At 41.1% G+C, this 22,318-nt stretch overlaps 1 pseudogene across 1 annotated transcript in view; it reads right to left on the bottom strand.

Annotated features, from left to right (window-relative positions):
- Positions 1-3,723: 3,723 nt before the first annotated feature.
- LOC309889514 (mitogen-activated protein kinase kinase kinase 1-like) overlaps positions 3,724-22,318 on the bottom strand; it is a 36,544-nt pseudogene continuing 17,949 nt past the window's right edge. Inside the window, exons 10-20 of the transcript in view lie at positions 21,998-22,124; positions 21,327-21,437; positions 20,879-21,068; positions 19,273-20,551; positions 18,005-18,157; positions 17,564-17,647; positions 15,600-15,678; positions 12,280-12,411; positions 11,124-11,266; positions 10,533-10,664; positions 3,724-3,873 (exon numbers count right to left, since the gene is read on the bottom strand). The product of the transcript in view is annotated as a mitogen-activated protein kinase kinase kinase 1-like (transcript). The remainder of the gene's footprint in view (positions 3,874-10,532; positions 10,665-11,123; positions 11,267-12,279; positions 12,412-15,599; positions 15,679-17,563; positions 17,648-18,004; positions 18,158-19,272; positions 20,552-20,878; positions 21,069-21,326; positions 21,438-21,997; positions 22,125-22,318) is intronic.

The following is a 22,318-nucleotide window of genomic DNA, read 5'->3' as shown; positions in this document are numbered from 1 at the left end:
TATATTCCCTATTACCTGACTCTTGATTCCTCCCCTGTTTCCTCATTGGCTGAGTACTACAGGTTCACAACCTACTCAACGCACTTCTATACCTTATATGTACAATTTTATTTGACCAACTGTTCATTTCTCCTTTTCCCTTTTTTTTTTTTTTTTTTTTCCTTCTTCTCTTGTGTCTAGAGGGCTCGTGATTTTTGTTTTTACTGGTTTCGTACTGCTCGTCCTGTTTTCCTTAGCTATCCTCCTTATTTTGGGACAGTGGGACCTTCCCCTTATCTGCTTAACATACTCCCCACTGCTATGCTGCACAACCACTTTTGAATGTGCAAGGTTAATGGAATTTTCCACTGCAAAAACACCTTCTATTGCAAAAACACAACTTCGTTTCTCACAATGTCATCAGCAAACTTGCTGACGGCGCACTCCATTCCCTCATCCAAGTCATCGATTAATATATTGAACAATTGACGTGACAATATTGAAATATTGAAATTGATGTGTTCATTTCTATTTGCAGAAAACCACGTAAATAATGGGGAAAATAAAGAGCCTGATCCTTCAAAATGTGGAATTTAGTAATCACAAAAGAGACTACAGAATACTTTTTCAACTATCCAAAAATTAATCAATTTTAAAAATATCCAAAAAACAAGAGAAAAACAAAGAACTGAAACAAGCCCTAGCTTTGCAATACATATTCAAACTGCCTAAAAAAGGGAAAGGCTTATGTTTTCTACTTAAATCAGAAGCAGCAGAACCACTTCACTGAAAACCATAAATTACGTCAATGGTTTCAGAACTGATCTAACCAAATCAACTCACCTGACTTGGCAATTAATAATTACTTTTCTGTAGTAATGCAAAATTTAGACATTTAATGTTTGATCTAAGGGCATATGCAAGGTGAGGTTCATAGATACAAAATTGTCATAAGAGCAGTTCCTACCTTTACTACTAATTAAAAATATTTAGTTTGTTGTTGCCCTTTATCTCAGTGTTCTTCATTGATATACTTAAGGTACACACGACAGCCAACACTAATTCATAATTTCTACTATTAAATGACACATAAGTCTTACTATATTGAGTGTTGCATTTGAAATGTGTGTATAAACAGTGAAGTGTACCAGAAATATTTTATTCACATTGGTAAATTTAATGTGTTTACATTACAATAAACAAAGGACAAAATTTGTTCAAAACCTTTTATTTACTATAAAAACAAAAACACTAAAATAGGTACAAATCATACTATATAAAATTGGTTCAATAGGGTAAAAACTTTTAATTAAAATATTTTGATATATTTAAAATAACAAAGGATACAATGAAGCCAAACTTCTTAACCCAGAGATTTCTGTAAAATTTTCTTGTACAGTAAGGTGCTAATGGAAGTTAGCCCTTAAGCCCTGGAAGTCTTAGGAATCAGTCACATAGCAAATATAATTTCATTGTGAATGTGAACTTTGGTAGAAGAAACTCTATAGAGCACCTGAGGTAGTACAAACTGGAATAAACAACAGTAGAGGTTATTTATAACTGAAGTACCAAATAACATTAAGAACACGAAAAAATAATTACACGATATAATTTTCAGTACAGCTTTGATCCAAAGAAAATAATATTACAACACATCTGCATTTTAAAAACACCAGCAAGCTGAGGGAAACACAAGCAAATTCAAACAAAATGCATTTGGATATCTAGAGGCAGTTTGAGTTTGAAATGTGGTAGGCATGGTGATCTACAAAGTAATACTGATTAGCTGAGGTTCATCAGTTTATACAGTTTACATTTCTGCCAGAAACGATATTAATCTGACAACTGATTTTCCAGTACATGAATTGGCAAGAGTGCATCCTTTAAAGCTTGCACATAAGAAAAACTTGGAAATAATCTTATTAGAAAGAGAAATTCTGAAATGGTCAAAAGAAAGTCAAGTACAAAACAGAGAAACAGAGCTACCAAACTTAACATATTGGTATTATATCTTTAACTCTTTGAAGTCTGCCAATCTTCCAAAACAAAGGCATGTACAATTTTCAAAAGAAACACATTCATGACTAATGACAATGCTTTTTTTTTTTTTAATTGGTATGAGCACTATTATTCCTGTAAACCTATTGAGATGTTTTACTTCCAATTTGTAGCGTACATTTTTAAATTTACTATAGCTTATTTAGTTTGTCCTGAGTCTTTGAAAATAGCCAATTCTATTTCAGTCCAACAATTCAACTGGCTTCTGAAGAGTTAAAATGCAATCAGTATTTTTTTCAAATGGATTAAATACAATCAGTATTTGATTTAAAAAGATCTCTGCCCTCTTAAAAAAGAGAAAGAAAAGCTGCCATTTTCCTTCAGAATTACATGCTTCAGAACCTAAAAACATACCTTTAAAATCACTTTAAAAACCTATTTTAAAAACACATTTGTTGAAAACAAGTTTTGCACTACAGGTGAACCTTTACTTCACATTTTACTTTATCTTGCTTTTCAAGTCCAAGTTCATTTCTTGTTAAAATAAATACCTTTCTTATGGAATTTTTTTTAACGTTTTCAAATTAAATTATTGCTAACAGTTATAGTAAATAGATTATGTATGACAGAAGGAAAACAGCAGGTAAAAGTTGGTATCAGTGGAGAATGTGACCTCAGTTTTGTTACAGAAAGAATGAGATTTACTCATAGTTGGCACCTGCTCCCACTGAAGTATGGGACAAAGCCTCCCATATACTTTAATGGGAACTGAGTTTGGGGACTTTAACATGAAATTTTTTGACATAATTTGCCAGAAGAAACTGCTATATGAAAGGAAGACTCAACAACTTTTAGCATGATTCAGCTTCTAAGTTGTTTTATGCAGAACAATTTTTTTCCCTTTTTTCCCTTTTTTTATTTTTAAATAAATTATACTATCAGACCCTGAAACACTGACTTGTTGAAGGTAGCATTTTATTCCAGATTTTCAGCAAATCCGTTTTTAAAACTTGTGTCAGTAAGATGCTCAGTGACATAGCTTGCATCTTTTTCTAAAAACTATTTTAAAAGATCACCTTTCTCTGAAAGTTAAAAATACAATGACAATACAAAACATTAATTACAAAAGAAATTATATAGCCAGCAAAAAATGCATAGTGAACCACAACTGCCTGTTCTTACTTTAAAGAAGGCAAAATGTTTTTTAAAAGTATCCATCAACATTTGGAATTGTTACACAGAGAACTTTGTATAATCAAAAGGGACAGATAAAGAACTTCCTTTTAATCATTGCTGAAAACCGACTGTAATTGCAGAACCCTCTACTTACATCTACGTGCTGTGAAATGGAACAGTGAAAGCGAACTATATTAAAATAGATCCTGAGTGCCTCAGCTGCTAATATTGCTGAAAAAGTGCTCCAAATAAAATAAAAATCACCTAACTGCTAAATAATCATGCAGATTTAAAGAAAACTGCTTTGGTGTTGACATAGGGCCAGATATTTGAAAAGACACAGTTTACAAATCTCTGTACAAATTGTGAAATGTTGCATACTGAGTTAGGTAAAGATCTCGATTTGTAAATCACATACTTGGTAGGGTCCTCCACTGGCCTTGAGTACCTGATATACCTGTAATTAAGGCCAGCAGAATAACAAAAGTTGCTGTGCTTAACTGCAGTGCAAAACAGTTACTGTATATTCAGTACCATCTTCTTCAGTATATCAGCCTTACACATAATTAGCTACCACGTAGTGCAGAACACTGGGTGTTTCAGCAGCTCCCTTGATGGGGGTCTGTCCTGAGGTTGAAGTTCTAAACACTGAAGAGTCACATCCCTCAAACCAGGAGACAGATGTGAAGGGATTGATGGAGCATTAGTTGCACTAGCAATCTGAACAAAGTGAAAATATTTTCTTTTTTTTTCTGAGAAGTGTCTTTTAAGCCCCCTCTTCTACCCCAAAAACTTTCAATAAGCTGATTATATTCAGCTGACGAGTTATACTATGTATTTTTATCCCCTTAGCATATTTCACACTTCAGTTTGAGTATTACATAAACTGCCATTTTATAAAATGGGTATTAAGTTCCATTTATGCATCTTTCACCAATAACATATGCTCTCTTGGTTTTTGCAGTTTGCCTCTCTCCTTGCACTTTTCTCTAAATTTTTTTCTTACAGCAAGATTCTGCAGTGACTAACTGCAAGACAGACCATAAGAAAAGTTCTTATGCCATAACTGTGGGTATTCTTTAGTCCACTTGCAGTCAGTGTTAACTGCCATAGCTGTCCTGGATTCAGTTAGAACAGAATTAATTTTTTTCCTAGTAGCTGGTAGAATGCTATGTTTTGGCTTAGGATGAGAAGAGTGCTGATAACACCCCGATGCTTTAATTGTTGCAGAGCAGTGCTTATACTAATCCAAGGACATCTCAGCTTCTTGCTCTGTCCTGCCAACGGGCAGGCTGGGGGTGCAGCAAGAGCTGGGAGGGGACAGACCCAGGACAGGTGACCCAAACTAGCCAAAGGGGTATTCCATACCATCTGACGTCATGCTAAACAATATATAGGGGTGGCTAGCCGGGGGAGGGGGGCCGGACTGCTCGGGGTTAGTCTGGGCATCGGTCAGCGGGTGGTGAGCAATTGCATTGTGCATCACTTGTTTGTACACATTAGTATTATATTTGCTACATGGAGCAAGTAGGTTGCACTGATTACTCAGTGGGCTCGAATAGGAAACCCCAGTCGCCCAGGAATATTGGAAGTGATTATGGACTGGCCAGAAGGCAAATACTTTGGCATATCATCAGAGGAGGAGGTGGGTCGTGCTGAAGAAGCCCCACTGTACAACCAGTTACCAGAGAATGAGAAGAAATATGCCCTGTTCACTGATGGGTGCTGTCGTATTGTGGGGAAGCATCGGAGATGGAAGGCTGCTGTATGGAGTCCTACGCGACGAGTTGCAGAAGCTGCTGAGGGAGAAGGTGAATCGAGTCAGTTTGCAGAAGTGAAGGCCATTCAGCTGGCTTTAGACATTGCTGAACAGGAAAAGTGGCCAGTTCTCTATCTCTACACTGATTCATGGAAGGTAGCAAATGCCCTGTGGGGATGGTTACAGCAATGGAAGCAAAACAACTGGCAGCGCAGGGGCAAACCCATCTGGGCTGCTGCTTTGTGGCAAGATATTGCTGCTCGGGTAGAGAACCTGGCTGTGAAAGTACGCCACATAGATGCTCACATGCCCAAGAATTGGGCTACTGAAGAACATCAGAACAACCAGCAGGTGGATCAGGCTGCTAAGATTGAAGTGGCTCAGGTGGACCTGGATTGGCACAGCATAAAGGTGAATTATTTATAGCCCGATGGGCCCATGACACCTCAGGCTATCAAGGTAGAGATGCAACATACAGATGGGCTCGTGATCGAGGGGTGGACCTGACCATGGACGCTATAGCAGAGGTTATTCATGACTGTGGAACATGTGCTGCAATCAAGCAAGCCAAACGGTCAAAGCCTCTTTGGTATGGAGGACGATGGCTGAAATATAAATACGGAGAGGCCTGGCAGATTGATTACATCACACTCCCTCAAACTCGCAATGGCAAGCGCCACGTACTTACAATGGTGGAAGCAACCACCGGATGGCTGGAAACATATCCTGTGCCTCATGCCACCACCCGGAACACTATCCTGGGCCTTGAAAAGCAAGTCCTATGGCGACATGGCACCCCAGAAAGAATAGAGTCAGACAGTGGAACTCATTTCCAAAAAAACCTTATAGACACTTGGGCCAAAGAACATGGTATTGAGTGGGTGTATCACATCCCCTATCATGCACCAGCCTCCGGGAAAGTTGAACGATACAACGGATGGTTAAAGACTACATTGAAAGCAATGGGCGCTGGTACATTCAAAAATTGGAATACGCATTTGGCAAAGGCTAACTGGTTAGTCAATACTAGGGGATCTGCCAACCGAGCTGGACCTGCCCAATCAAACCTGTTACGTACTGTAGATGGGGATAAAGTTCCTGTAGTGCATGTAAGAAATATGCTGGGTAAAACAGTCTGGGCTACTCCTGCCTCAGGAAAAGGCAAACCTATTTGTGGAATTGCTTTTGCTCAGGGACCTGGATGCACTTGGAGGGTGATGCAAAAGAATGGGGAGGTCTGGTGTGTACCTCAAGGGGATTTAATACTGGGTGAGAATAGCCCATGAATTTAATTGTACCATGTTAATTACTATATAATACTGTATGTTATCGCTACCATGACTACTATATACCCTAGATGAAAATGGTGACTAATTAGAATGTATGGAAAAGAGTGTAACCTGAGCATGACATTAATGGTATGGAATAAGGGGTGGATAGATGTCCTGGTTTCAGTTAGAACAGAATTAATTTTCTTCCTAGTAGCTGGTAGAATGCTATGTTTTGGCTTAGGATGAGAAGAGTGCTGATAACACCCCGATGTTTTAATTGTTGCAGAGCAGTGCTTATACTAATCCAAGGACATCTCAGCTTCTTGCTCTGTCCTGCCAACGGGCAGGCTGGGGGTGCAGCAAGAGCTGGGAGGGGAGAGACCCAGGACAGGTGACCCAAACTAGCCAAAGGGGTATTCCATACCATCTGACGTCATGCTAAACAATATATAGGGGTGGCTAGCCGGGGGAGGGGGGCCGAACTGCTCGGGGTTAGGCTGGGCATCGGTCAGCGGGTGGTGAGCAATTGCATTGTGCATCACTTGTTTGTACACATTATTATTAGTAGTACTATTATCACTATTATTATTATTATTATTATTATTATTATTATTATTTTCCTGTCTTATTAAACTGTCTTTATCTCAACTCACGGGCTTCACTTTCCATTTCTCTCCCCCGTGCCAGAGAGGGAGGGGGGAGGGTGAGCGAACAGCTGTGTGGTGTTTAGCTGCCGGTCGGGTAAAAACCATGACAATAGCATAAGCAAGCACATAGATAGATTTAACAGAATGATGCTACAATATATGTTAAACTGGGTATGCTTTCTTGCATTGTCTTTACTGCATTTCTGCTACCACCCTGAAGGGCAGTCTTTCTCAGATGGAACACTAGGATTACACCACCAGATTCACACAGACCACTGAATCATTAAGACAATTAGATCTCTTATTTGAATATCTCACAGAATCACACAGAATCACACACAGAATTTCTAGGTTGGAAGAGACCTCAAGATCATCGAGTCCAACCTCTGACCTAACACTAACCAGTCCTCCACTAAACCATATCACTAAGCTCTACATCTAAATGTCTTTTAAAGACCTCCAGGGATGGTGACTCCACCACTTCCCTGGGCAGCTTGTTCCAATGCCTAACAACCCTTTCAGTAAAGAAGTTCTTCCTAACATCCAACCTAAAACTCCCCTGGTGCAACTTTAGCCCATTCCCCCTCGTCCTGTCACCAGGCATGTGGGAGAACAGACCAACCCCCACCTCGCTACAGCCTCCTTTAAGGCACCTGTAGAGAGCGATAAAGTCGCCCCTGAGCCTCCTCTTCTCCAGGCTGAACAAGCCCATCTCCCTCAGCCGCTCCTCCTAAGGCTTGTTTTCCAGACCCCTCACCAGCTTCGTTGCCCTTCTCTGGGCTCGCTCGAGCACCTCGATGTCCTTCTTGTAGCGAGGGGCCCAAAACTGAACACGGTACTCGGGGTGAGGCCTCACCAGAGCTGAGTACAGGGGGACAATCAGTTCTCTAGAACTGCTGGCAACGCTGCTTCTTATACAAGCCAGGATGTTGTTGGCCTTCTTGGCCACCTGAGCACACTGCTGGCTCATATTCAGCCGACTATCCACCAATACTTCCAGGTCCTTCTCCGCCAGGCAGCTTTCCACCCACTCATCTCCCAGCCTGTAGCTCTGCTTGGGGTTGTTGCGCCCCAGGTGCAGGACCCGGCACTTGGCCTTGTTGAACTTCATGCAGTTGACCTCAGCCCATCGGTGCAGCCTATCCAGATCCTCCTGCAGAGCCTTCCTACCGTCAAAAAGATCAACACACTCACTTGGTGTCATCTGCAAACGTACTGATGGTGTACTCAATGCCCTCATCCAGATCATCGATGAAGATATTAAAGAGGACCGGCCCCAGCAGCGAGCCCTGGGGAATGCCACTAGTGACTGGCCTCCAGCTGGATTTGACTCCATTCACCACAACTCTTTGGGCCCGGCTATCCAGCCAGTTTCTAACCCAATGAAGTGTACGCCAGTCCAAGCCAAGAGCAGCCAGTTTCTTGAGGAGAATGCTGTGGGAGATGGTGTCAAAAGCCTTGCTGAAGTCAAGGTAGACCACATCCACAGCCTTTCCCTCATCCACCCAGCACGTCACTTTGTCATAGAAGGAGATCAGGTTCGTCAAGCAGGACCTGCCTTTCATAAACCCATGCTGACTGGGCCTGATCGCCTGCTTGCCCTGCAAGTGCTGCATGATGACACTCAAGAGAATCTGCTCCATGAGCTTCCCTGGTACTGAGGTCAAACTGACAGGCCTATAGTTCCCCGGGTCTGCCCTCCGGCCCTTCTTGTAGATGGGTATCACGTTTGGTAGCCACCAGTCAACTGGGACCTCCCCCAGTAGCCAGGACTGCTGATAAATGATGGAAAGCAGCTTGGCCAGCTCCTCCGCCAGTTCTCTCAGTACCCTTGGGTGGATCCCATCCGGCCCCATCGACTTGTGCACATCCAAGTGCCGTACCAGGTCACCAACCAGTTCTTCGTGGATAGTGAGGGCCACATCCTGCTCCCCATCCCCTTCCACCAGCTCAGGGTACTGGGTATCCAGAGAACAACCGGTATTGCCGCTAAAGACTGAGGCAAAGAAGGCATTAGCACCTCACCCTTTTTTTCATGTCTTGTAACTAAGTTTCCCTCTGCATCCAGTAAAGGATGGAGATTCTCCTTAGTCCTCCGTTTTGCGTTGATGTATTTGTAAAAAGATTTCTTGTTGTCTTTAACGACAGTAGCCAGATTGAGCTCCAGATGAGCTTTGGCCTTTCTTATTTTGTCCCTGCACAGCCTCGCAACATCCTTATATTCCTCCTCAGTGGCCCGCCCTTTTTTCCAAAGATTATAAACCCTCTTTTTTCTCCTAAGCTCAAGCTGCAACTCTCTGTTGAGCCAGGCTGGTCTTCTTCCATGCCGGCTCGTCTTTGGGCACGTGGGGACAGACCGCTCCTGCGCCATTAAGATTTCCTTCTTGAGGAGTGCCCAGCCTTCCTGGACTCCTCTGCCCTTCAGAACCGCCTCCCAAGAGACTCTGCCAACCAGTGTCCTGAGCAGCTCAAAGTCAGCCCTCCAGAAATCCAATGTAGAAGTTTTACTGGTCCCCTTCTTGGCCTCGCCAAGAATAGAGGACTCCACCATTTCGTGCTCACTCTGCCCAAGACAGCTCCCGACCACCACATCTCTCACCAGTCCTTCTCTGTTTGTGAAGAGAAGGTCTAGCGGGACACCACCCCTGGTAGGCTCACTAACCAGCTGCATCAGGAAGTTATCTTCCATGCTCTTCAGAAACCTCCTAGATTGCTTTCTCTGGGCTGTGTTGTGTTTCCAGGATATGTCAGGGAAGTTGAAGTCCCCCACGAGTACAAGCGCCGACGATTTCGCAATTTCTGTCAGCTGCCTGTAGAACTCCTCATCCATCTCCTCATCCTGGTTCGGCGGTCTATAACAGACCCCGACCAGGATGCTAGCCTTGTTGGCCTTCCCGCCGATCCTAACCCACAGGGACTCAGCCTTGTCATTCCCAGCCTCAAGTTCTACAACATCGAAAGATTCTCTAATACAGAGAGCCACACCACCACCCCTTCTGTGCTGCCTGTCCCTTCTGAAGAGCTTATTGCTGTGCTAGTTCTGTTTTGTGGAAACACTTTATTCACTCACGCTAGCGAAGATGCTAATCACTTTCTTCACCTGTGACAGTATTTTCTTCATTCATGCCTACAGTTCAACTTGATTTTTAGAAACAAATATACTTAGTTGATTTTAGTGAGAAAAATGAATGCTGAAATTGATGACCTACAAAAGGGAGGGACAATACTCATATATAGTATGGCATAATGGTAAATATCTTTCAGTGAAATCTGGTCGTGGAAAATCACGTTTCACCAAACAGCATTCCCCACTATGAAATATGAATACACATATAAATGTTTTATGTTAGAAACACTTTTCTTTTGCTCCCATATTTTACAGGATTGTAAAAAAGACTTCAAATTCTTGACTCTAGGAAGAAGATTGGATCTCTACTTCCTAACTTTTTTTAGCCTGTTACATTATGTGTCTTCTAACAGGGATTTTTCTGCATATTATTGCTGGTAGCTTTTTTTTTTTTTTTTTTCAAAGTCAGTATGATTAGTATATTGATATCAGTATTACCTTTTTACTAACAGCTCTATTATAAAGAAGGGCCATTGGAACAACCCCAGCAACCCCTTCTACTTGCATACTTTTCTAAAATTCACACTTCTGTATATGAAATTGGTCAGTGTCATTTGTAGCAACAAATACCTCACCTTAAATACCAGAGCAAGATGATTGGAATGTTTCTCTGCATTCCAGGGAGGCTTAGCACAAGCCATTTCTATAACAACACAGCCAACGCTCCACACATCACAACTCCTACCATATTGCTGACCTCTCAGAACCTGAACAGATAGACAAATTAAAGCTCAGATTATCCACTTCAAAGTCTCCTAACTAAGTAATTTAGATACTGAAAAAAAATCAATCAAGTGCATTCTGATTAACATTTCAGGTTAACAGAGTGATCAGTGATGCAAATGCCATTAGACTTATACAGCTGTAGAAACAAAGTGCCTGATCAAGGGACAAATCAAATAATCTTGCAAGCTTTTGACCAAATGGTTATTTAGGCTTTTGTAACAGTACTCATGCTATATTTTGCAACGAACTACTTATAACAACTTTGACAACAAGAAAGAAATTTAATTACTGCCATGTTGAAATAATTTCTATTCTTTAGAACAAGTACACTTAAAATATGTTAGAAGCATTTACATCAGTTTTCTGTTATTTGACTGCATGAATTAGCTTACAGAGTTCAAACAAACTTTTTGAAGTAACTTCTAGAACTGTTTTCTTACCTCTGGTTCCATAAATGCAATAGTTCCCAACAACTGTCCCTGAAACTCGCCAGCACCAGTTCCTTTTGATGCCAACCTGGCTGCAGCTCCAAAATCAGCAATTCTTAATCTATGACCTGTGCTGTCAATTAGCAAATTGGCACCTGTCAACAGCATAATAAAAATACTGTTAGTTGGTTTTCTATTAAAGGCAAATGGATGAACAATCTTCCTCCCTCTGTTTCAAAACTATAAATAGGTTGATGCTTCCCACCCTCAGTATCAAGAAAATCTAAAAATTAAGGACAAGTCTAATAATGTCACTTTTTCTGTTATGCCTGAGTGATACTGCACACAACTTGAGGACATCTGAGAGATTTAGAGAAGCAATCAAATTTTCAAAGTAGGGCAAACACTGGATTCTGGAACAATGGCTGAAGCTAGAATAATGAAAGAAATTGGTGCACTCAAACCCTGAAGATTTTCAGTGACTGCACCTCCCTGTGAAATTTACACATTTCGTTCTTATTTAGCTTTGAGATGTCTTGAAGATAATTACATAGCAATTGAAAATTTTCCTATTTTAAAGAAAAAATATTAGAAGGCAAGTGTTTGTCATTGTTACATTGCTACTTATTTGGATCTCTCTCCAGTTCGTGGATAGTTATAATGACATTAAAGGCTGAAGTTTAATAAGACTGGGATTTCCCAGTAAAGTCCAAATTTTGTTTGTCACACAGCACAAATGTGTTTATGTTCAATTAGGATGAAGGAAGAAAACCCATCACAATATTCCTATACATTAGAGACCAGATGACCTCTTTATTTTGGATCGTTCACAGATTTTACTATCACTTCGCAGTAAATATTTACATAAATTTAACTAACTAATCTTTAAAGCTATATGGTAACTTTATATTTTATTTGAAAAAATCCAGAAAACCAATTTTTCTAAACTATTGGCTCAGCACTCCATGTGCTGGCAACAGCAGTTCCCAAGCACTCCATGAATGTTCTGGTTAATTTCTGTAAAGTAAAGGTTCTTAAGTATGATCAGATAAACCCAATAGCAATACTACTCTTGAGATGGCATACAAGAGAAGCAATAGGTGTCAAGCCAAAATAGATGTTGCCTTCCAAATATTACTTTTTAAAAGATACTCTAAATAATTCTTACCTTTAACATGTCTATGGATTATCTGATTCTCATGTAGGTAAGAAAGGCCACATAAGAGTTGTTCTGTGTAATTAATAATAACTGATTCTTTGAAGGCTCCATAATTACTTGATAAATGAGCAACTGAACCCCCTAGAAGATAACAAAGGAATTTATCAACACAATTTGTATTAGTAGAATGCGACACTGCCTCCTAAATTTGGAGCTTGGTATCGGTATTCCTAATTTATACCTAGATTTCTCCTCTTAAAAATATGTTAAAAATTCTCTAGGTAAAAAGTAATATAGTTGATTACTTAATTACTTTCTGCCTGGAACTGTACACATTATAATGGCATAGGTCTTTATTCTTCCTAATAATTTCATCCTTCCTTAAAAAAAAAAAAAAAAAGTATGAATACTTTAGTATACTAAATAGTGGCATATAGAACCTCAAGGATTTGAATTTCCACTGTGCTTCTCAAAGTACTGTAATATAACCTGCACTTGAATGATGCAAAGACATTTCATTATCTAAGCAATATTATTTCATAAAACATAAACTTTAAAAATTAAGAAAAAATGAGATAAGTTAAAAAAATACACACACAAAGAAAATACAAAAAACACCCTTAGTTTCAAGAAAATATTTTCTGCACTATTGATTGTAATAACACGTATTTGGGCTTTGCTTGTTAGCACTCTGGTATTGCTAAGTGATTTCTGCCGAAGAACATAAGTTAAGGTGCAATGCCTTCTTTCATAAGGAAATAAGGATGTATAAAACATCCTTTGATGGAAATTTGGAGAGTGTGATTTGGGGAGTGACATTTTACAGGGGCAGATAATGATAGGATAAGGGGAAACAGTTTTAAACTAAAAGAGGGTAGATTTGGATTAGATGTTAGGAGGAAATTCTTCACTGAGGAAGGTAACACATTGGAACAGATTACCCTGAGAAGCTGTGGATGCCCCATCCCTGGAGGTGTTCAAGGACAGGTTAGATGGGGCCCTGGGCAACCTGATCTAGTGGGTGGCAGGGTGGGGGGGGGGTTGGAACTAGATGATCTCTCTAGTGGAGATCATCTCTCTCATGGACAGTGAGGTTGAGTGCACCCTCAGCAAGTTTGCCGATGACACCAAGCTGTGTGGTGCGGTTGACATGCTGGAGGGAAGAAATGCCATCCAGAGGGTCCTGGACAGGCTTGAGAGTTGGGCCCATGCAAACCTCATTAGAAGTTCAACAAGACCTTCAAGGTCCTACAGCTGGGTTGAGGCAATCCCAAGCACAAATACAGGCTTGGAGGAGAATGGATTGAGAGCAGCCCTGATGAGAAGGACCTGGGGGTCTTGGTTGATAAGAAGATCAACATGAGCAGGCATTGTGCGCTTGCAGCCCAGAAAGTCAACCATATCCTGGGCTGCATCAAAAGAAGCATAGCGAGACGGTTGAGGGAGGTGATTCTCCCCTCTCTACTCTGCTCTCATGAGACCCCACCTGGAGTACTGTGTTTGGATCTGGGGCCCCTAGCACAAGAAGAACATGGAACGAGTCCAGAGGAGGGCCACAGAGGTGATCAGAGGGCTGGAATATCTCTCCTACAAAGACAGGCTGAGAGAGTTGGGGTTGTTCAGCCTGGAGAAGAGAAGGCTCCAGGGAGATCTCATTGCAGCCTTCCAGTACCTAAAGGGGGCCTACAGGAAAGCTGGAGAGGGAGTCTGTCAGGAAGTGTAGTATTGGACAAGGAGTAATGGCTTTAAGCTAAAAGAGGGTAGACTTAGATTAGATATTAGGAAGAAATTCTTTACTCTGAGGGTGGTAAGGCACTGGAACAGGTTGCCCAGAGAAGTTTTGGATTCCCCATCCCTGGAAATGTTTAAGGCCAGGCTGGATGGGGCTTTGAGCAACCTGGTCTAGAGGAAAGTGTCCTTGCTCATGGCAGGGGGGTTGGAATTAGATGATCTTTAAGGTCCCTTTCAACCCAAGCCATTCTGTGATTCTATGAAAACACCAAATCTAGTCTTGTTAACCAGAATGCAATGACATATAGTCCCATTCAGAAAATAAAGCTCCTTCTTAAAAAAATAAAAGATATAAACTTACTTGGCACTGCCATATACAATAATGAAAAATAATTACTACTAAAGTACCACTTAACAGATAGTTAAACAGATAGTATTTTAACATGGTTTTCCTGAAGCATCCTGTTGTACTGGGTGTGGCTGGAATGGAGTTAACTTTCCCTGCAACGACCCATATAGTGTTGTGCTCTGCACTTGTAGCTGGAACAGCCCTGATATCACACCAATGTTTTTGCTATTGCTGAGCAGTGCTGGCACAACATCAAGACTCTCTCCAAACCCCCCAAAGCCAGTGGGGAGGGGACATCACCAGGGCAGCTGACCTAAACCAACCAAAGGGATATTCCATACCATATGATGTCACATTCAGCAATAAAAGGTGGGAAAGGGGAAGGAGGGTGGGGCTCTCATTGTGAAGATATCTGTCCTTCCAATCATCCCCTATGCGTATTGAGGCCCTGCTTCCCAGGACATGGCCTAACAACGCTCGTTGATGGGAAATATAGAATGATTTTTTTTCTTTCCCCTTTTCTTCAGCATGGCCTTTTCTTTTTTTTTTTTTTTCTTTTTTTTTTTCTTTTAATTAAATTATTCTTATCTTAACCTGTGAGTTGTTTTTTTCTTTCCATCATACTTTCTTCTTCCCCTCTTCTATTGAGGGGGGGGGGAGTGAGACAGAAGTTGTGGTAGAGTTTAGCTGCCCAGCACGGTAAAACCACCCCACCTGTTTACTACCTATTATTAGAAATTTACTTTAAGTTCTCAAGTGCTTTTGCATGTCCCCTCACACAATTTTAAAGAAAATGCTTGGGACAAAAACAAGTGACCGGCATCGCAAACTTTCTAGGAAAGTAATTTTTAATAATCATTTAAAATTACACAGCTACACAGAAAATGCAACAGTTGGAAATATAGAAAGCTGAAGAGTCTGTATCTCAAAGTTTAATTCCTCTTTTGGATGCAGAAATTGAGGAAAATGTAATTGATTTTTTGTTCAGGGCTTTAAACTACATTAACTGTATGACAAATTATGCATGGATAATTCCAAATCAAATGAAAGATGCCAGTAAGAATATTGCTATGACCACTTAAACTGTTTTGTAAGTAAATCTTTATGCTTTAATTAGCACAAATCTTTAAATCAGCAATAAAAACATAACTTTCCGAACTGAAGCAATGCATGGAATATTTTGCAGTATGAAACTACATAGTTCCAAGACAACCGATACTTTAATTTTATTTGGCATGTAGTTGTTTACCAGCCATCCATTCAATAAAGAGGTTATAGTTGCTCTTCTCACATGTAGCACCCAATATGCGAATAATATTAGGATGGTTAGGGACAAAATTAGGAAGGCCAAAGCTCATCTGGAGCTCAATCTGGCTACTGCCGTTAAAGATAACAAAAAACGTTTCTATAAATACATCAACACAAAAAGGAGGACTAAGGAGAATCTCCATCCTTTACTGGATGCGGGGGGAAACTTAGTTACAAGAGATGAGGAAAAGGCGGAGGTGCTCAATGCCTTCTTTGCCTCAGTCTTTAGCGGCAATACCGGTTGTTCTCTGGATACCCAGTACCCTGAGCTGGTGGAAGGGGATGGGGAGCAGGATGTGGCCCTCACTATCCACGAAGAACTGGTTGGTGACCTGCTACGGCACTTGGATGTGCACAAGTCGATGGGGCCGAATGGGATCCACCCAAGGGTACTGAGAGAACTGGCAGAGGAGCTGGCCAAGCCACTGTCCATCATTTATCAGCAGTCCTGGCGATTGGGGGAGGTCCCAGTTGACTGGCGGCTACCAAACGTGACGCCCATCTACAAGAAGGGCCGGAGGGCAGACCCGGGGAACTATAGGCCTGTCAGTTTGACCTCAGTACCAGGGAAGCTCATGGAGCAGATTCTCTTGAGAGTCATCATGCAGCACTTGCAGGGCAAGCAGGCGATCAGGCCCAGTCAGCATGGGTTTATGAAAGGCAGGTCCTGCTTGACGAACCTGATCTCCTTCTATGACAGAGTGACGCGCTGGGTGGACGAGGGAAAGGCTGTGGATGTGGTCTACCTTGACTTCAGCAAGGCTTTTGACACCATCTCCCACAGCATTCTCCTCAAGAAACTGGCTGCTCTTGGCTTGGACTGGCGCACGCTTCGTTGGGTTAGAAACTGGCTGGATAGCAGGGCCCAAAGAGTCGTGGTGAATGGAGCCAAGTCCAGTTGGAGGCCAGTCACTAGTGGCATTCCCCAGGGCTCGCTGCTGGGGCCGGTCCTCTTTAATATCTTCATCGATGATCTGGATGAGGGCATCGAGTGCACCCTCAGTAAGTTTGCAGATGACACCAAGTTAGGTGCGTGTGTCGATCTGCTTGAGGGTAGGAAAGCTCTGCAGGAGGATCTGGATAGGCTGCACCGATGGGCTGAGGTCAACTGCATGAAGTTCAACAAGGCCAAGTGCCAGGTCCTGCACCTGGGGCGCAATAACCCCAAGCAGAGCTACAGGCTGGGAGAGGAATGGTTGGAGAGCTGCCAGGCAGAGAAGGACCTGGAAGTATTGGTGGATAGTCGGCTGAATATGAGCCAGCAGTGTGCTCAGGTGGCCAAGAAGGCCAACGGCATCCTGGCTTGTATCAGGAACAGTGTGACCAGCAGGGCTAGGGAGGTGATCGTCCCCCTGTACTCAGCTCTGGTGAGGCCACACCTCGAGGACTGTGTTCAGTTTTGGGCCCCTCGCTACAAGAAGGACATCGAGGTGCTCGAGCGAGCCCAGAGAAGGGCGACGAAGCTGGTGAGGGGCCTGGAGAACAAGTCCTACGAGGAGCGGCTGAGGGAGCTGGGCTTGTTCAGCCTGGAGAAGAGGAGGCTCAGGGGCGACCTTATCGCTCTCTATAGGTACCTCAAGGGAGGCTGTAGCGAGGTGGGGGTTGGTCTGTTCTCCCACATGCCTGGTGACAGGACGAGGGGGAATGGGCTAAAGTTGCACCAGGGGAGTTTTAGGTTAGATGTTAGGAAGAACTTCTTTACTGAAAGGGTTGTGAGGCATTGGAACAGGCTGCCCAGGGAAGTGGTGGAGTCACCATCCCTGGAAGTCTTCAAAAGATGTTTAGATGTTGAACTTAGTGATATGGTTTAGTCGAGGACTGGTTAGTGTTAGGTCAGAGGTTGGACTCGATGATCTTGAGGTCTCTTCCAACCTAGAAATTCTGAGATTCTGTGATTCTGTGGTTCAGATGACTCATCATCCATATCTCCTCCCTCAGTGCTTTGGCTACCTTTTCTTGCTCAGATGATGTGTTCCTGACATACGTCACCTTTTTTGAAATATGATATTCAGGTTTACTTTATATAATTATCAATTGTGTTTCCACACCCCCTCCCACAACCCATTCAGTACAGTAATGACAATGGATGGTTTTCCATCTCTGTTCACCATCCAAAAACTGCAGTTGTTCTTCTAACCTCAAGTCCGTTCAGCTGAAAATGCATCTCCATATGAGACAGTCATAGAAAAAGTAAGAGCAATCTTCTGGGGAAATACCAACAGAATCTCTGGAGTGGGGAGCAGAGGAAGTAGGGAACAGTTTGTGAGAGCAAAAGGTTTTTATATTTAATATTCAAAAAAATATTGAAGAGCAAGCAGAATACATTCAAGAATGTGAAATATTTACCTGTTTTACAGCCATTAATGTCCCTGTTCCTACATCCTGTGCTTGGTAACAGGAAGAGAAAGCTCCAAGACTAATTTGCTGACCTTTAAGCCATTCTGAATCTTCTCTGTAATGGTGTTTTGCTTTGTTATGTCCAGGCAGGGTTTCTGGTATCTGCAAATTAAATTCCAAATCAATTACATGTTTACTAGCATGCATCTAAAATGTAGACATTCTGGAAGGCTATGATATATCCAAGTTTATATTCCTCTCCTCTCCCTTACAGTTATTTACATTGCATGTTATATGTTTCAGTTGAGACTAGAACACCATATAATCCACATCTTCTATAATCCACACATTCCTACCGTATGTAAGAAAAGAGCACATCCTCTGTGTTATTAACTGAAGATGAAAGACAAGATGTAAAGACACAAATAGAAGCTAAACTTTTTTTCTATTCCTAATCTCATGTCTATTTATTTTTTTTTTGTTTTTTTATCATCTGCACTAAACACAACCAAAATCATGTTTTCTACTTAATTTACTCCTGGCATTTTGTGCTTCACGTGTTGTTACCTCATGCAAATGATCACAAAAACCAACATGAGATTTCTTTCTTCTTCCCAGCAACACTATCAATTCTGCTGCCTTTCCTAGGCATGTAGCCTCATAAGCTTCCAGCACCTGTCTTACTCCCTCAAGTCAATATACTCAAATATTTTGTGAACTTTTATAAAATACTCCTTTCTCTCTCTATTCTTATTTCTTGTGATTTTGTATACTTGCAAACAAACATATTCAGCTTCTCATGCTGCCCTGCCAGAGAGGAGGGTAGGGGTGCACAAGAAGCTGGGAGGCGACACAACCAGGACAGCTGACCCAGACTGGCCAAAGGGATATTCCATACCCCATTGGACATCATTCTGAACAATAAAAAACTGGTGTATGTGTGTGTGTGCACTGCTCTGCTCGGGGAGGGGCTGGGCATCAGTCAGCAGGTGGTGAGCAATTGCATTGTACATCACTTGTTTTATATATATATATATATAATTATTATCATTATTATTATTTTCCCTTCCTTTTCTGTCCTATTAAGCTGTCTTTATCTCAAGCCACAAGTAAAACTTGTGGCTTGAGATAAAGACAGCTTAATAGGACAGAAAAAAAAACAAAAAAAAAAAACAAGCTGTGGGGGGTGGGGAGTGAGTAAATGGCTGTGTGGTGCTTAGCTGCCTGATGGGTTAAACCACAACAGAGACATGTTAAATTCCCATATGTATACTTACATCCTGCTGAATAATTATGATTTCTTCACCATTTTCAACCTGTAGTTGGGGAATTATTGGCAGTGCATCTTGAGACACTGACATTGCTAGAGCAATAGCTAAAGCTTCCTCCTCTTCAGCTTCCATCTCTTCCTTGCATTTTTTATTATGATTTACATCATCTTTATAAGTGTCATAATTTTCTTCCTGCTCAGGAGAGAGAACTGCAACTTCAGACTTGAATGTAACTGTGCCATCACTTGTTGGCATGGAGGCCTCAAGTAGGTGTTCAATACTGGAGTTGAGCTCTGCATTAACATCCAACCAACATTTCTCATCTACTGGTGTGAACACCATCCCTTCAATTGGTATAACTACACTGCTATTACTACTACTGCCATCGAACTTTGAGATATCATCCAGGTGAAGTGTCATAAGTGTCATACTGTTTTTTGAGGTTTCTCCCTGCTTGTTCATATTGCTTGGAGTGGGTCGTGATGGCTTTGGCCTGTGTATGTGACTGGATGGCAGTGGCCTGGCTTGGATAAAAACTGGAGAAAGTTCCTCTGGTTCTTTATTTTCAGAACACCTTCTCCGAAACTGGAAAGAAAGTTTCCGCTGTGTTTGAGAAGAAGGTGAGGGGATTTTGGTGGGAATGAATCCCTGAGATCTGAGTTTAGAGACTTCTGTTACAGTGACAGCTGGGACAGATGGATTTGAAGGAGAGAGAAGCATTGGGAATAGTGATTGGGAATGACTGGATGAGGGAGAAGAGTTCAAACACTGACTGTGGAGTTTTCCTTTTGTTTGAACAGTTGTCTTTGGTTGCTCAGTTGATGAAATGGGAAGTCCCACAGCAAGACCAGCCAATGTCTTTAAAACGTCCTCTGGAGTGGCACTCAGTTTTTAATCACTTAAACCTTTCCAACTTTTCCCTGATAACTGGACAGTATTGTTAGGAGTATTACTTTCTGCAGCTTCTGGAGAGTTATCTGGTACAGGTAGCTGCAAAAAGACTTTATGTTGGCATTCCCTAGACTGCATTTCTCCCATGCCTAGCTGGATGGCTTCTGCAATTTCCATTTCATCTGCAATTGCCATCAGACGTCAACGCACCCTTGCATAATGAGTTGAGCTTGTCACACTCAACATTTCTAACAGCTTTACAAAAACATGAGGTACTCTTGCGACAATTCTTGCTGCACTCAAAAATACTCTCCATGATAGTTTACCAGTCCTTGAGTGGGAATTGTCAATTGACTGCAAGGCAAAATTTAAGAGGGAGAGAAGTTTCTTATACCTGAAATTAAAAAAAAAAAAAAAAGTAAAAAAAAAAAAAAGTAGCGTTTTATACAATGCTCTAGTTAACTAGTGCTAAGAAAGCCATTTCAGGACAATGCATTTAGCTGTCAGTTCTGCAGTAGCAGAGCAAAGACTTACTGCTGCACCGGTGCTTCAGAATTGTTTGACAGGTCAGAAGTTTAAAAATGGTAACCATTTACTCTAAAGTATGTGCACTTTTGCATGTAAATATGCACTACTTGTTTACAGATATTAAAACCACTATTTTTGGAAGAGATCACCAACAATGTTCAACTACAAATAGTCAAATAGTGTAAGCAAGTACCTGTTTATTACAGTATCAGCCTGTAAATCATCTCCACAGACAATTTGGGGATAAAATTCACCAGGAAATTCCAACAGAAGTCTGTCTATAAGACAAAGTCGCCCCAGTAGTGCTTGCCAGTTGCTAGAATCAGTTTGGGTTCCAAGAATACAGTTTAAGACATAATCAACACCACCAATACCAATGGACTCTAAAAAAAAAAAAAAAAAAAAAAAAAAAAGTTGATAAAAATAAGGATTTGATATGTTCACAGTCTAAATTCCATAAAGATCAGAACTGTGTCACACAGAAATACATGTGTGCCCAAACCAACCCCACCCGAACCTCCAAAGAACAACACCGTTCTCTTTGCCATGCTGATTTTGGATAAATCCAGTACTTAATTTAAAACACTTGAGTATATTTGCTTGTAATTATAATTCATTTATGTATGAAGAGCTATTATTACCAGATTTAAGTATTGTTCTCCCAACTGCCAGCTCTCCCGCTTGGCCTTTACACATCTTCAGTAGTGCTGAGACTGACAGAGCAGACAGGGTAGATTGGGACAAGACAAAGCCTGCTCAAGCCAGACCTGCCAAAGGCATTCACTCAGAATAGCCATCTCCTAACATTATACTATGAAATAAAAAGTAACAGCATTATGTTAACACTTAATGAAACAGATCTACAGCAGCTTTTGTTGAAGTAAGAAATACGTGCAAATATATTAAATATATAAAATTTGATTATTGGTACTTGCGAAAAAGTTTTAAAGGAGATTCATGAGAATTAGACCAAAACAGTCCAACTAACTGAGAGGGAGGGGATGGTTGATGACTGCACCCAACATATCTTCCTTCATTTTAAGGCACAAAGTCCTTGTGAAAGCAAAGCATCATTTAAGATCTGTAAATGCTGGAAAAATATAATCAGATGTGTTCAAAACCTACATCTTTCAAGACTGAAGTTGGCTGTAGCAACTAGATTTTAACAAAAACATACAATGATAAATTTATACTTATTATCCACACACTTTATTTCACCACCACCTATAAATAGTCTTCTGGTTTCACACAAAATAGCAACAAATGAAGCTGCAAGACATTTCAGTAACAATCCAAAATGAATTTGAGACACCATACCTGTTGCCATCTGCACATTTAACTAATATTGTCTCTACAACTGGTTTGAGAAGTTGCCATAGTTTAGTTCTCTCTGCGAAAGTATGACAAGGTGTATACACCAGCATGGCTCTTAAGGTTTTCTAAGAGAAAGGAGAAAAAACAATATATATGACATTAAATTAGCTACACAAATAGTTTTTTGTTGTTGTTTGCTCTTTTTTTTTAAGTTGTGAATAGATTCATATAAATTACATTAAAATATGACTGAAATGTTAAAAGGATAAATAGCTTAATATGCATTCACTCTTAGGTTAGTCATGTACTCTTTGTGAAT

This window comes from Aythya marila, assembly GCF_965140915.1.
Source record: "Aythya marila genome assembly, chromosome: W".
Taxonomy (NCBI): domain Eukaryota; kingdom Metazoa; phylum Chordata; class Aves; order Anseriformes; family Anatidae; genus Aythya; species Aythya marila.
The sequence above is the reverse complement of the archived record's forward strand: the minus strand, read 5'-3'. Positions and strand labels throughout refer to the sequence as shown.